General features: G+C 38.0%; 1 protein-coding gene across 2 annotated transcripts in view; it reads left to right on the top strand.

The window, feature by feature from the left end:
- CNTNAP5 (contactin associated protein family member 5) overlaps positions 1–15,409 on the top strand; it is a gene marked incomplete at its 5' end in the record, with an annotated part of 904,555 nt that overhangs the window by 197,210 nt on the left and 691,936 nt on the right. The gene's annotated exons all lie outside the window — the stretch shown is intronic.

Below are 15,409 nucleotides of genomic sequence, written 5' to 3'. Positions count from 1 at the left end.
CAAAATGCACTTGAAAAATTCTTTCTGGAACTTTCAGACCAATGTTATGCATTCAGGCTTTTATTTTCTTCATTCTATCTTTTTTCTTCCAAGGCTTGACTCAGAACCACTTGAGATAGGGCTAAAGCTGACAGAGAAAGTAAAAATCCTCTCCTTCTTGCCTGGAGGAAATGCCTGGCAGAAGATTTCCAAACTGCGCTGTCATCAAAGCTAAACTTAACCTTGTTCAGGAAAAGGACCCTTAACTTTCAAACTGACTCCTTGTCAGGCCCATTCAGCGTGCAAAGTACAATGTTGGGGGAAGAAAAAAGAAAAAGGAAGAAAAAATAACAATGAATGCATTTCAGTTTGAGGTTATTGAGACTTGAAATGATGACTTCTCATGTTTGACAATGACATTAAAGTTAAATATCTTGGTTCACGGGCACTGACTACTTCCTTCATCTCCATTCATCTTTGCTCACAGTTTTGAAATACACCACTTTCTGTCTCCAGCAGTGAAATGAAATTTTCCCAGGGTTATAATTGCTTTTCAGTGTGTCTTTTCTCATGTTATTTTATTGCTAAAGATTTCCTTCAAAATGGGAGATACTTAGTGAACACAATACAGTGTATTTTCCTGCTATTTTTAATCTGATCATGAATAATTTGAAGGGATGGGTATGGGAAAAATGGAAACTGAATTCATCTGACCGTGACAGATTTGCCAACTCTGAACACAACTCAGACTTTATTGATGCTTTTAAATTATAGCACCGAATACCTGGACATGTCCATGTAAACTTTATAGCGTTTTATAGCTTCAGAGTTACAGCCAACATTTGCTTAAGAATCATAATAGTAATTCAGGATGAGCAAGAAGAGTGTTTTACAAGGAAAAGTAGAACATTCTGAAGCATTTTGCCTGGAATAAGCTTTTATTTTTAGCCTGTCCCCAAAAAATCATTGTCTAGAGGCTTGAAGTGTCTCAAAAAATCATTATATTTGAGTGCCTGGTGGGTCATTTCACAGAGTCCTGCAGGATTATATTTGATAACAGATGGGTAAACTCTCTGGACCACAGAAACAATTGGTGGAATAAATTGTCTGGTGTAACCTATCCCTTCATGTGTCTTCTGACAAGCAAACATTCTCTAGAGTTTGATCCAGTAAATTATATCCAGGATTTTTATTGAGTTCTAATAAAGATGGCATTTCCAAAATTGAAATCTGATAATCTGAGGATCTCAGAATAATTAATACTTATCTGCATGTATTAAATTGTCTTCTCTCTAGAGCTGTAGCTGGAATCAATTTTGCTTGAGTAAGAGCATACAAACAAATGACCAAAAGGGCCAGATTTGGGAGTTAGCCCTGAACTCTGCCTGGTTCCCTCCCTACAGTGAGAAAACACATAAGCCGAGCCATCCATCTCAGTTACAGAGAAACTCCTGGTAAGGGGAGGGCACCCATACCACTTATTGGCCACCTCTGCGTAGTTCCCATCCCCCAAATACAGAAAGCCAGACCAAGAGTGGCCTAGCAATAAATTAAAGAGGATAGTCATTGGGTACTGAAAATGTTTTTACTTCTCAGTTTTAGGATTCAAATTTGTGTAGTCTCAAAACATAATTTCCTTACTTTACAGAGGCCTAAGGATAATCATAATTATAATGTTATAGTTAATACATAAGTTAATATGTATAATTAGTATATTTTGTCCCATTCATTGAGCACTTCCTATGTGCCAACCACTGTTTTCTCTCTTGGTGGCTCATATTACTCCTCATTTGTCACAAATCCCCTTTGGAGAACAGACAACATCAGCTCTACTTCCAGGGAGGAAAGTACTGCACAGAGAAGGGAATGGATTTGCCTGAATTCACCAAGTTGGTCCGTAGAACGACAGACTGTACAAGCAGGGTGTTGGGACCCAGAGCTGGGGCCTTTTTATCCTGCTTCACACTCCAGACCTGTCAGAGCTTGGACATTCAGACTTACAGTCAGGTTCCCCTGCATGTGTCAAGGTTCATGCCGAACACTCTCAGAGACTTGGGTTTTCTATCTACGAATGAGGGTGTCTAAGGTTAGACCAGGTACATTGCCTTCCCAGCCAATAACTGTGTGATGCTGATAACTGTATCCTCATCTGTCAGACAATCGCTGTTATGACTGTCCTACATGCCTGAGATGCTTTTTTCCAAAGATCAAGTAAAGTCTGTATTTGGAAATTGTACACATATAAAAATAAAAATGATGATTCATGAAAATTCTCTTCAGGTACTCACAGTCTATTTTTTAAAATTTTTAGTTGAAGTATAGTTGATTTACAATGTTGTGTTAATTTCTGGTGTACAACAAAGTGATTCAGTTATATATATATATATATATATATATATATATATATATATATATATATATATATACATTCTTTTTTTAATATTCCTTTCCATATGGTTTATAATAGGATATTGAATATAGTTCCCTGCAAGCACTCACAGTCTTGATTTCCCTCCCCTGTGTGACCTGGGCAAACAAGTCTCTTTAGTGTTGCCCACAGAGTTCCAATTTTTGAGAGCTGCTCAGTTCCTACCCATATTTTTAATCTCAATTTAAGACTGTCCTCCATTTATCTAAAATTCTACTTAATATACAATGATTGAGCAACCTATCTGTGATCATCACTGGGAACAGCAATGACAGTATAAAGATAATTAAGACATGGTCCCCCCTCACAAAAGCTGGGGGTCAGATGTGTGACAACATCATGACAACACAAGCCCATCACTGTGACAGTTCCTCCTAGGGAGGAACATATGAGACGGTAAAGACCCCAAAAGGAGAAAGTGGTTCTCTCTGCCTGGAGGGGTCAATACATGCTTATGGGAGAAATTGCATTCTGTACAGGGAGCAGGGGCTGATGGGTGGGCAAGAGGAAGGCAACACAGGAGATATTCAGGACAGAGTCACATACGGAGGGACACAGAGTGGTGACATAGTGTTCCCTGAAAACTGCCAGGAATTTGGCAAGTGTAAGCACAGACTGAGCAGTAAAGAATGTCCAAAGGAAAGTAACCGAGAGTCTGATCGTGAAGAGATATACAGAAGCAAGGAACTAAAGTTTCATTTTGACGGCATGAGGAGTTACATTCCCCAGGTCAATGGAGTATTTCTTTTTTGCTGAATATAGTGCTCATTGCTCAGCTCTCTTTGGGCAATTATGAATGCATCTCTGAGTCATTGCTTTGGAGAGGTAGGTGTGAGGCGTGCTCACCAGTATCCTCACTTGGCTGCCTTGCCAAACCTCGACAACTCAGCGTTTGGCTTGCTGCCTGTCAGGCAAAACAGACCTGGTTCAGGAATTCCCCAGAGCTGGATGCATAAGACATGGCCAGAAAGATTAGTGAGTGATTCGAACCTCAAGTAAAGCCACAAACAACAGTTTTGTCTGGGTCTTAAAAGAATCTGTGTTCTGAGTAGAGAGATCCCACTCAGATAACAGGTCTGGACTCAAAGAGGGCTAAAAATCCTCGACAGAAACTCTCTGGTAATTAAGAAGCACCCAGCAACAACTGACCACAGGTGGCTTGCAGAATCTTGGTCGAGCCCAGGGTCAGGCCGAAGCTCCTGCTGTGGGAACTCTGAGTACAAACCACTAGACTAACAGATAACCTCAGACCTCAGGGAATATTCATCACAGTGAGGTGTCACGGAGTTCCTCATCTCAGCACCAAGACCCAGCTCTACCCAATAGCCTACAAACTCCAGTGTTGGAAGCCTCAGGCCAAACAACCAGTAAGACAGAAACACAATCCCACTCATAAACCAAAAAAAAAAAAAAAAAAAATGAGATGGCAACAATATATGTCACAAATGAAGGAGCAAGGTAAAATCCTACAAGACCAAATAAATGAGGAAATTGGCAATCTACCTGAAAAAGAATTCAGAGTAATGATAGTAAAATTGATCCAGAATCTCAGAAAGAGAATGGAGGCATGGATTGAGAAAATACAATAAATGTTTAATAAAGATCTAGAAGAACTAAAGAACAAACAAATAGAGATGAACAACACAATAACTGAAATAAAAATACACTTGAAGGAATCAATAACAGAACAACTGAGACAGAAGAACGAATAAGTGAGCTGGAAGACAAAATGGTGGAAATAACTGTCGAGGAGCAGAATAAAGAAAAAAGAATGAAAAGAATTGAAGACAATCTCAGAGACCCCTGGGACAACATTAAACACACCAATATTCAAATTATAGGGGTCCCAGAAGAAGAAAAAAAGCAAGGGTCTGAGAAAATATTTGAAGAGATTATAGTTGAAAACTTCCCTAACATGGGAAAGGAAATAGTCCCCCAAGTCCAGGAAGCAAAGAGAGTCCTGTACAGGATAATCCCTAGGAAAAACACACCAAGACACATACTAATCAAATTAACAAAAATTAAATTCAAAGAAAAAATATTAAAAGCAGCAAGGGAAAAACAAAAAATAATATACAAAGGAATCCCCAAAAGGTTATCAGCTGATTTTTCACTGGAAACTCTGCAGGCCAGAAGGGAGTGTCAGGATATACTTAAAGTGATGAAAGAGAAAAAACTACAACCAAGATTACTCTACCCAACAAGGATCTCATTCAGATTTGATGGAGAAATCTAAAGCTTTTCAGACAAGCTAATGCTAAGAGAATTCATCACAACCAAACCAGCTTTACAACAAATGCTAAAGAAACTTCTCTAAGCAGGAAACACAAGAGAAGAAAAAGACCCACAAAAACAAACCCAAAACAATTAAGAAAATGGTAATATGAACATACATATTGATATTAACCTTGCATGTAAATGGATTAAATGCCCCAACCAAAAGACATAAAGTGGCTGAATGGATATAAAACAAGACCTATATATATGCTGTCTACAGGAGACCCATTTAACACCTAGGGACACATACAGACTGAAAGTGAAGGGATGGATAAAGATATTCCATGTAAATGGAAATCAAAAGAAAGCTGGATTAGCAATACTCATAACAGACAAAATAGACTTTAAAATAAAGACAGTTACAAGAGATAAGGAGGGACACCATGTAACGATCAAAGGATAAATCCAAGAAGAAGATATAACAATTATAAATGTTTATGCAACTAACATAACAGCACCTCCATACATAAGGAAAATGTTAACAACCATGAAAGGAGAAATCAACAGTAACACAATAATAGTAGGGAACTTTAACACCCCACTTACACCAATGGACAGATCATCCAAAATGAAAATAAATAAGGAAACACAACCTTTAAATGACACAATAGACCAGATAGTTCTAATTGACATTTATGGAGCATTCCACCCAAAAGTGGCAGAATACACTTTCTTCTCAAGTGCACATGGAACATTCTCCAGGACAGATCACATCTTGGATCACAAATCAAGCCTCGGAAAATTTAAGAAAATTGAAATCATGTCAAGCATCTTTTCTGACAACAATGCTATGAGACTGGAAATCAATTACAGGAAAAAATCAGTATAATACACAAATACATGGAAGCTAAACAGTGCACTACTAAATAACCAAGAAATCACTGAAGAAATCAAAGAAGAAATAAAAAAAAAACTAGAAACAAATGACAATGAAAATGCGATGACCCAAAACCTATGGGACACAGCAAAAGTAATTCTAAGAGGGAAGTTTATGGCAATTCAATGTCACCTCAAGAAACAACAAAAATCTCAAATAAACAATCTAACCCTACAATTAAAACAATGAGAGAAAGAAGAACAAAGAAAACCCAAAGTCAGTAGAAGGAAAGAAATCATAAAGATCAGAGCAGAAATAAATGAACTAGAAATGAAGAAAACAATAGCAAAGATCAATAAAACTAAAAGCTGGTTCTTTGAGAAGATAAACAAAATTGATAAACCCTTAGCCAGACTCATCAAGAAAAAAAGGGAGAGGACGCAAATCAATAAAATTAGAAATGAAAAAAGAGAAAACACACCTGACACTGCAGAAATACAAAGGATTGTATAAGAGACTACTACAAATGACTATATGCCAATAAAATGGACAACCATGAAGAAATGGACAAATTCTTGGAAAGGTACAATTTTCCAAGATGGTACGAGGAAGAACTAGAAAATATAAACAGACCCATCAGAAGTAATGAAATTGCAACTGTAATTTAAAATCTTCCAACAAACAAAAGTCCAGGACCAGAAGGCTTCACAGGCAAATTGTGTCAAACATTTAGAGAAGACCTAACACCTATCCCTCTCAAACTCTTCCAAAAAATTGCAGAGGGAGAAACAATCCCAAATTCATTCTATGAAGTCATCATCAACCTTATAGAAAACCAGAAAAAGATATCACAGAAAACGAAAATTATAGACCAATATCACTGGTGGACATAGATGCAAAAATCCTCAACAAAATACCAGCAAACAGAATCCAACGACACATTAAAAAGATCATACACCAGGATCAAGTGGGATTTACCTCAGGGATGAAAAGATTCCTCTAAGACTTAAATGTAAGACCAGACACTATAAAACTCTTAGAGGAAAACATAGGAAAAACACTCTTTGACATAAACCACAGCAAGATTGTTTTTGATCCACTTCCTAGAGTAATGGAAATAAAGACTAAAATTAAAAAATGGGACTTAATTAAACTTAAAAGCTTTTGCACAACAAAGGAAACCATAAACAAGACAAAAAGACAACTCTCAGAATGGGAGAATATATTTGCCAACGAAAAAACAGACAAAGGATTAATCTCTAAAAATATGCAAACAGCCCATGGAGCTCAATATAAAAAAAACCAAACAATCCAGTTAAAAAGTGGGTGGGAGACCTAAATAGACATTTCACCTAGGAAGAGATACATATTGCCAAGAGGCATATGAAAAGATTCTCAACATCACTAATTATTAGAAAAATACAAATCAAAACTTCAATGAGGTATTACCTCACTCTGGTCAGAATGGCCATAATCAAAAAATCTAGAAACAATAAATGCTGGAAAGGGTGTGGTGAAAAGGTAACCCTCCTGCACTGTTGGTGGGAATGTAAATTGATACAGCCACTGTGGAGAACAGTATGGAGGTTCAGTTAAAAGCTAAAAATAGAACTACCATACTACCCAACAATCCCACTACTGGACATATACCCTGAGAAAACCATAATTCACAAAGTGTTATGTACCACAATGTTCATTGCCGCTCTATTTACAATAGCCAGAACATAGAAGCAACCTAAGTGTCCACCGATAGATGAATGGATAAAGAAGATGTGGTATATATATACACAATGGAATATTACTCAGCCATAAAAAAGAATGAAATAATGTCATTAGCAGCAATATGGATGGACCTAGAGATTATCATACTAAGTGAAGCAAGCAAGACAGAGAAAGACAAATATTACATGATATCACTTATAGGTAGAATCTAAAATATGACACAAATGAACTTACTTATGAAACAGAAACAGACATAGAAAACAGACTTGTGGTTGCCAAGGGAGAGGATGGGTGGGGGTGATGGATTTGGAGTTCAGGACTAGCAGATGTAAACTATTATATAGAGAATGGATAAGCAACAAGGTCTTACATATAGCCCAGGGAACTATATTCAATATCCTGTGATAAACCATAGTGGAAAAGAATATGAAAAAAAAAAGAATGCATCTCTTTATAACGTCTTATGACTTACCATCTGAGATAGATATATACACACATACATACATACATATATATATTTTACTCCCCTGATACTACTTATTATATTTATCTAAAAGAAAGTTGAGGAGTCTTAAGTGTCATTTGGACATCATTTTGATGTGTGATTCATTCATTGTCTCTCTTTTGCTTGATTTAAATTTGTTAATTTTAGAAACCAATTTTTGAGCTTCCCAAGTCTCCAGGATAACAAAATAGAGAGTCACTGAAACCAGAAATCTTGACATGATCCTTCATTCTTACGTCCCTTTCAAATCAGCAGACAATGATGATTCTTATATAACTGAATTGCCTTACCTTCTCCCCATCCCAATTACCATTGTTTTAGTTCAGGCCTGTATTATTTCTTCTTTACTATTTCTATAGGCTTTGAATGGGTCCTCTTGTCACCAGTCTTTTACCCTCATTCTCCTCCCCCCATCCCCACCCCAGACATGCACACACGTACACACGCTCCATTCTCCTCCCTGATATCAGAGCAAACTTTCTAAAATACAAATTGATGTGACTGTCTCACCCAAAGCAGTGTTTCCCAGCTTTTTAAGCTTATAACACAAACATGGATGGCCCTACTTAACACGTCACAAGATTTTTTAATAAATAAAGTATAAGGACTAGAAAGAAATCCGAACGTTTTCTACAGCCTCATCCCTCGTAATGTTATCTAAGAGCTGTGCTTCCTGTTCCCTTTTAGGCTCAACAGTCTGTGGACCAGATAGCATGATGCCTGGCACATTGTGTTTAAGAACTATTAAATACATCCAAGAAAAAATGTGATAAAACTTAGAAAGTGTACTCTGTTTTGTCTTGGAGCATACGCAACGCATAAACAGGGTAGCTCTTGGTGCAGAATTATCCTATGTATCCTGAAGAGCTGATAAAGAAACAGTCTTAAAACCATCTGGATGGACAAAGTAAAAAAAGGCATAGTAGAGGGTATAAGAAAGATCATTTTTTAAAAAAAAACAATGGCTGGAGATGATGAGCTTGGATCTAAGAAAGAAAGAAGGATAGAAAATAAAGAAAACTAACGTGTATCCAGTCATGTGCCAATCACTGGGTTAAATATTTAACATGAATTGTCTCTTTTTGTTCTCACGACAAGCTTGGATATAGTTATGATCCCCATTATACATAGAGAAGACTGAGATTAAATAACTTCCCAAAGGATGTATAATTAGTAAGCTGTAGAGTCAGGATATGAATTCAGACTGGGCTGGGCTCCAGTGTCTGCCTCTTTCCAGATATACTGCAGTCTCCAATTGGTCCAGAAAACACACACACACACACACACACACACACACACAGAGCCAGATTATGACCTTAAGTACCACTGCTGCTGTCCCTGAGCTGACATTATTTTCTCACCTACAAAGACCAATAAGAATCAATATCTGTCTGAATTATCAGTACATGTTTATCCCATCCACTCATAAATGGTTGGCATTGACCCTCATGGGGTTGTGCTATCAGCCAGCTGGCCAGTCCCCAACTCAAGCCTATCTTTTCAATCAGGCATTTTTTCTAAATTCTCATGAGTAGGTTGATGACACACAGAGATTATAGTATTTCTTTTAGGAGCTCTATGCCTAGACCCATTAGAGATGAAAAGGGTTTCATAAATGTGTATGGATTGATCGAGCTGCACGTGAAGATTGTAGTTTCCTGAATAACCAGGACTTTCAGTGTAATTTAGAACCACTCAATACAGGCTATTAGCTATTGGAAGTTTAGCTCCAGGGTATTCAAAAAAGAATAGATATCTACTTGAGAGACACAGCTCAAGGAAAGAAATTCTCAACTCTGATGAGCACTGAATTGACAGAAGCACTATCTTTACAATTCTCCAGTTGTGGCCTTTCCTTCATTTTAATATCCTATGCATAATCATTTGAACCATGCACTAAATAAAAATACATTCTTTCTTCTTGCAATTTTTTAAAGTTTTTAATCTTATTTTTCCCATTTTCCCAATCTTATCATTGTAAGAGTATCATGTATCATGCAGCCCATTTGTTCATGTATTTAGCTTTGCTTAAAAATCCAGTAAATTCTGAAACTGATTTGGCTCTACTTTATAATGGTGTGTGTGTGTGTGTGTGTGTGTGTGTGTGTAAGCATGTTTGTCTGTGCATTGCATGGAATATTGATGGATGGAGATGGGGAGAAGTGTACAGGAGTGTATAGAAACAAAGTTGGATTTAGGAAATTTTTAAATAGATAAAATTTTATTTTTTCAAAGATTTGCTTTTTGCTTATCAGTCTCTTCTAAAACCATCCCTAGTAATCCAGCTACCAATCTCAGCTTCTCATATTCCAGAAATTTCTAAGCCTTTTCATCTATGATTTTTTCTTTTCTACACATCCAAGATTTCATGCCTTCTAGCTAATTCAGTTAAGCTAAGAAGGACCATCCATAATCCTAAAGAACTGATAGCTTTAGCATATTTGAATTTCACAATCTTGAATGATTCTTTTGGAGGGCATGGTCCCCTAACCAAAGCGTATCCCAACAACAAGCCCCGTACTCTGATGTTTGCTTATTGGATGTTACTTTCTGACTCTTTGATCATCCTTTGACCCCTCATCAGTGACACCCTGCCTTATGCTCAGTTTGGACCTGTTTTATGTTAATAACTCCCTCTTTGTTCTTTCAGTTTCATGATGCTACTTCTGGAAGCCAAATAGAGGTTGGCATGCCTAATAAGTCATGGGGAAGAAAATATGTTGAAAACAGTGTTTTAGAAAGAATGCTTCAATGATAGTAGAGCCCAGTGTTAACTCAGCAGACTTATAAAATCATAACATGATATTTAAAAGCATGAATTAGGATCAAGTAGTGGGCAAGGGGGAAAAAATAGAATATAAATCTGAGAGATCTTTCTAAGCAACAACAACAACAAAAATGGTAAGACTTGTAACTTTCACCGTTTCCCTCAACAAAGATTTATTGGACATATACATAGTCCCAGATGTTAAGTACTGTAGTTTAAAAAATCCCTGCTCAACACGATGCTTTATATTCCACACATGATTAGTATATCATATGCCTCCCATCTGAGGGGCTTAAGAAACATTTTTTAAATCAGATTAAGTAACTGATAAATTAGATTTAAGGGTAGAAGAGAAATACAGAACAAAGCAATCAATTGTGAGCATGATATCCCTAAACTGAGAATCAAAAAAAAAAAAAAATCCATCAGTGGCAGTAAGGGTAATCTGAGAGGAAAGAAATTTAGGGAAGTATACTTTGAAGCCATTGTCTTTGGAATAATTATGGGACATCCGTGTATGGATGTTCTTGAAAATCCAAGAAGGAAAGAGCTAAACTCACACAAGATAATCACATGGGAGACTGGCCTTTGCCAGACTATGAGGCTTTCCTGCCATCATTTTAGAGATGGGAAGCAGATTTTCAGACAGAAGGTGTACACAAAGTCACACAGACCTTGGTTCAAAGACCAGTTTGAACATAGACTAGAGTGTGAAATGAACAGAGAAACTTGTAGGCTGCTCACCCAGCCAATATGAGTGATATCTCCTGCAGGCTGCACAGCAGGGACAGCTGACCACCTAGAAGGGGAGCTGCCCCCGAGGCAGGAAAGAATTATAGCTGCCACTGCTGCTTTGTTATTGTTCTCAGTGGGTTTGATTATGGTCAAGTCCTAACAAGTCACTTATAAGTGAAGATCAGTACCTCCAAACAAGTCTCTCCTAAAATCTTGAATAGAATGATTTTAAAAGCCTAGAAAGAACCCCAGAGCACCCTTGTTAATCCCTAGACAGGACCACCTCCCCTTCGGGATGCCCTGGCTCCTCCATCACCAGTCACAGCTGTGGAGCAGTGAAGGGTGTGTCTGTCTCCACTACGTTGGAGGAATTGGTTACAGTTGCTTTTACTACCTCGAAAGCCCGACAGAAACTCTGATACCTAGAATGTGCCTAGTTAAAGTTTGTTAATCGAACAAATGAACAATCACCTGCACTGGTCTCAGAGGAGGGAGCTGAAGCACAGGAAGGTAAAAATGAGAGCACATTCACAGTGAAGGAAGAAGAGGACCCAGGGTTCCTGTATCCCAAGCCAGAGGTCTCCTGCATATAATCATTCATACACGTAAGGAGCTTTTAAAAAAAATACATGTATTATCTTTCAACCCAGAGTAAATGCTTGGACCCTTGAGCTCAGGGTCTATGTCTTTGACTTGAATTCTGTCTTCCCACAGCAAAGAGCACGACCATGTGTATCCAGCAGATAATCAAAAGGCAAGTAGCACTGCATTATGGTGGAGATGGATGTCAGGATAGAGAAGGTTTGACCTTCTTTTCATGACTCATTTTAGAGAGTCATGTTTCTTGGTCTGCACATCATGGAGTAATTTATCTTTTAGGATTTCATGGTGGAAAATAGGGACGGGGTCAGAGTCAAGAGTAGTATTAGAGTATTTATTTTTGTTGTTTGCTAAGTGAAATGATAGGTAACAAGGGGAAAAATAAATGAAGCTAAAAGCGTGAGTTGCCACTTCTAAGCCTCATTGTAAGCACTACACGAAACACATGCTTTATGTCTTTTAAACAAAGTGGGCCATTAAGTGTGCAATGCTAAGAGGAATTTTATCTCACCTATAAATACAAATGAATCCCTTAAGCTCCAAATCCCCATATACAGACAATTTACTCTGGTAATCAAGGCGATGCTCACAATTTAACTTCAGTTACCATCTGTAACTCCATTGGTATTCTAATAATAATGAATAAAAATATACACTGACAACCAAAAATATTACTTAAAGTGGAATCCTCTCAAAGAGTCAATGATTATTTCTAAGAAGCTGTGTAAATATCATATTTACTTAGTATTCTCTTTTGTGCCTTTACCTTTTAGTTAAGGTGAAAAAAGGTCTTTAGTATTTAACTGTACATGTATATTAAGGGAAAAATTATCCCCACTTCTTCAGATTGAAAATATCAAAGAAAATGCTGGCCTTGAATATGCATACAAATATTAATCAGAAAACAAATACATTTCTTTTTTATCTTTCATCCTGCCTTTGTGTTTTTTTTTTTTTTACCCTGTTTTTGGTGGGTAGGAGAGAGTGTCAAATGAAGAAATAAAGAAGGGCAAAAAAAAGTAAGAAATTCAAATTCTTTTGAAAATTATGGACTATTCTTCAACATTTTTCTGTTATCCAGGAAATAAAACCATGCCCTTCCTTTTGCAGAAAATAAGTCATTTGTTAAAACAAATGTTATGAAGAATGATATAACTAATGATTACCAGATTTACTCACAGGCGGCAGGTGATTCTGACCTAGTGGTCACCATCTGGGATTGAGGAAACCTGAGTTTCCATCCAGGCCAGTCTATTAATCAACTAACTAATCCTGAGCAGGCCTGTCATCTCCTTCGACCCTGAGGTCCTCATTTGTAAAGTGAAGGGAGGGCTTGACTTCCACAATTTCAGAGGTTCCTTCTGGGTTTGACATCATCTTAGTCTATGAATGTGGGACTAAGTCATTTGCAAGTAGGACTGGGGTTATTCAATACCCACTGATAGGTTTGGATTTTTATCTGCCTGGGCAAGGGGTGGGTTTGGAGGTGGGCTTTACGGTGTAAAGGAAAACAAGGTGGCAGTTATTTGTCAAAGAAAATTGGACAGTAATAATGTGAGAAAAGGTTTGCATTTTTAAATAGCCTTTTAATTTCCTCTGATTTCTGCAACACATCTTTGAGAGAAAAAGCCCATGAATGGGCTTTTTAAGGAAATATTTTGAAAATATTCTACTATGCCATTGCATCTGTGAAGTGTGGTTCATTTCTGGAAAAATCATCATGGTTTCTCCAGGTTCTATATTCCACCGGAAGCCTGACTTCTAGTCCCACCTTATGTTTTTCCTAAACTTCAAACATCTCTCTCCATCCCAGAATTTCTTCACCCTTTCCTCTTTCCTTATGTAAATACGAATAAACATCCACCACACTTCTGGAAGAACCAACTGATGGATTTAGCTTGCAAACACACTGTCAGAAGGCTGAGATGTGAGTGGTTCCTAAAATTTAACAACATGGGTCTGCTTATTTAAAGCCTGCAGGGATGGTGGAGCAGATGGTACTTTGTGTCTTTGCTTCCTAGCCATGTGTTTGGTGCAATGTCGGCCCCGTTTCAGGAAGGCTGCCAATCCACAGAGGGGATGCAGTGCCACCCTCACTCTCCTGTGTGTCTTCACCCCTTCCCCTCTCCCATACTTCCTATCCTTCTTCTCATCAGGTTGACCACAAACCTTTAGTGCAAAAGAGCTTTTGGTGATATCAATTCTTGTGCAGGTTTTGTAACATACACACGAGATCCCAGGAATAAAATTGTTGAAAATGGTTGTTCTGGATTGCAAGCAGATATTACAGACAATGCACATACTACTTCCTGGGCTTATTCTGTGCTTTATCCTTTAAAGGGAGACTTTTTCCATCTCTTCTCATTCCATCTTAAAATGATTCTATGGCTAGATGTGGCAGAGATGACTCTCTCGATTTTGCGGACAATGGAGATTCAGCTTAGTGCATTGGGATGTATTATCTGGAGTCACCAAGGCAAGAGAAGAAACCAGTCTAGAACGAGGATCTCTCAGTCTTAGTCATTCTGACACCATCCACTATCCCCGGCCTTCCCAAATCAGGAATTTTTAAAAAATTAATTACAGCTCACCCTTGAACAACATGGGCTGAGGGACACCTACCCCCAACATAGTGAAAAATCCGAGGTTCCTTATCCTGTTTTCAACCAACCACGGATCCTATCCCACTGTACAACATATTTATTGAAAACAAATCTGGTATAAGTGAACCTGCACAGTTCAAACCCATGTTAAGTGTCAACTGTACTGTCCTCGTTTATGCTAGATTGTTTCTCCTCTGCTTTAAGAATAAGACAGGTTTAAAAGTAATACACATTTTGCATTGAGAATGCTTATATGGACAAATTCTTAATTCCCAACCACTAGGGGTAATCTGATTACCAATTTGAGTCCTGGTCTACTCTCAGTTTAGGTGACTTGTCAGGTTTGTTCATCTGACGTAGAGAAGAGAGAGGGATCTACCTATTGGCCAGGGAGGAGGGGGTGGTCTTTCTTTCTTTCTGACTGGACACTTTCCCATTCTTATCACTTCTAGGGATAGGGGAACAAAAGCTCAGACATGTTCTCTAAAGGCCACTGCAATGTCCAGGGTCCATGAGAAAAGGGACCCTGAAGAATCCTCTCTGGACCTTTCCATTAGCACAGATTGTTTCCAATGGCTTTACCGATTTCCAAAATGGAAACACGGACCCCATAAATGGAGATACAAAGAAGGAACATTTCACAAGAGGAACTGGGCAGTGGGGAAATAGCAGCTGATGTCAGGAGGCCAGTGTAGTTGGAAGCTTACTTCTCCCTGAGGCCAGTGCCTGGTGGAAAAGGGGACTGCACAGGACTGGAGGAGTTGGGAAAGAGCACTTACTGGACGTCTGACCAGTTAGGTACTCACGTAACTGGCTTGGATGTAATGTTGGTGAAAACTCTCCTTAACTATCCCATCCATTTATCGACTTGTTTATATCTTCATATTTTTCAATGGTCTCTGAGCTCCTTGAAGTCTGACACTCAATTTTATTCAAATGTATCCCAATGCCTATTCAAGGTCAAGCATAAAGTAGG

Source organism: Mesoplodon mirus (assembly GCF_964341445.2).
Source record: "Mesoplodon mirus genome assembly, chromosome: 8".
Classification (NCBI taxonomy): domain Eukaryota; kingdom Metazoa; phylum Chordata; class Mammalia; order Artiodactyla; family Ziphiidae; genus Mesoplodon; species Mesoplodon mirus.
The sequence above is the reverse complement of the archived record's forward strand: the minus strand, read 5'-3'. Positions and strand labels throughout refer to the sequence as shown.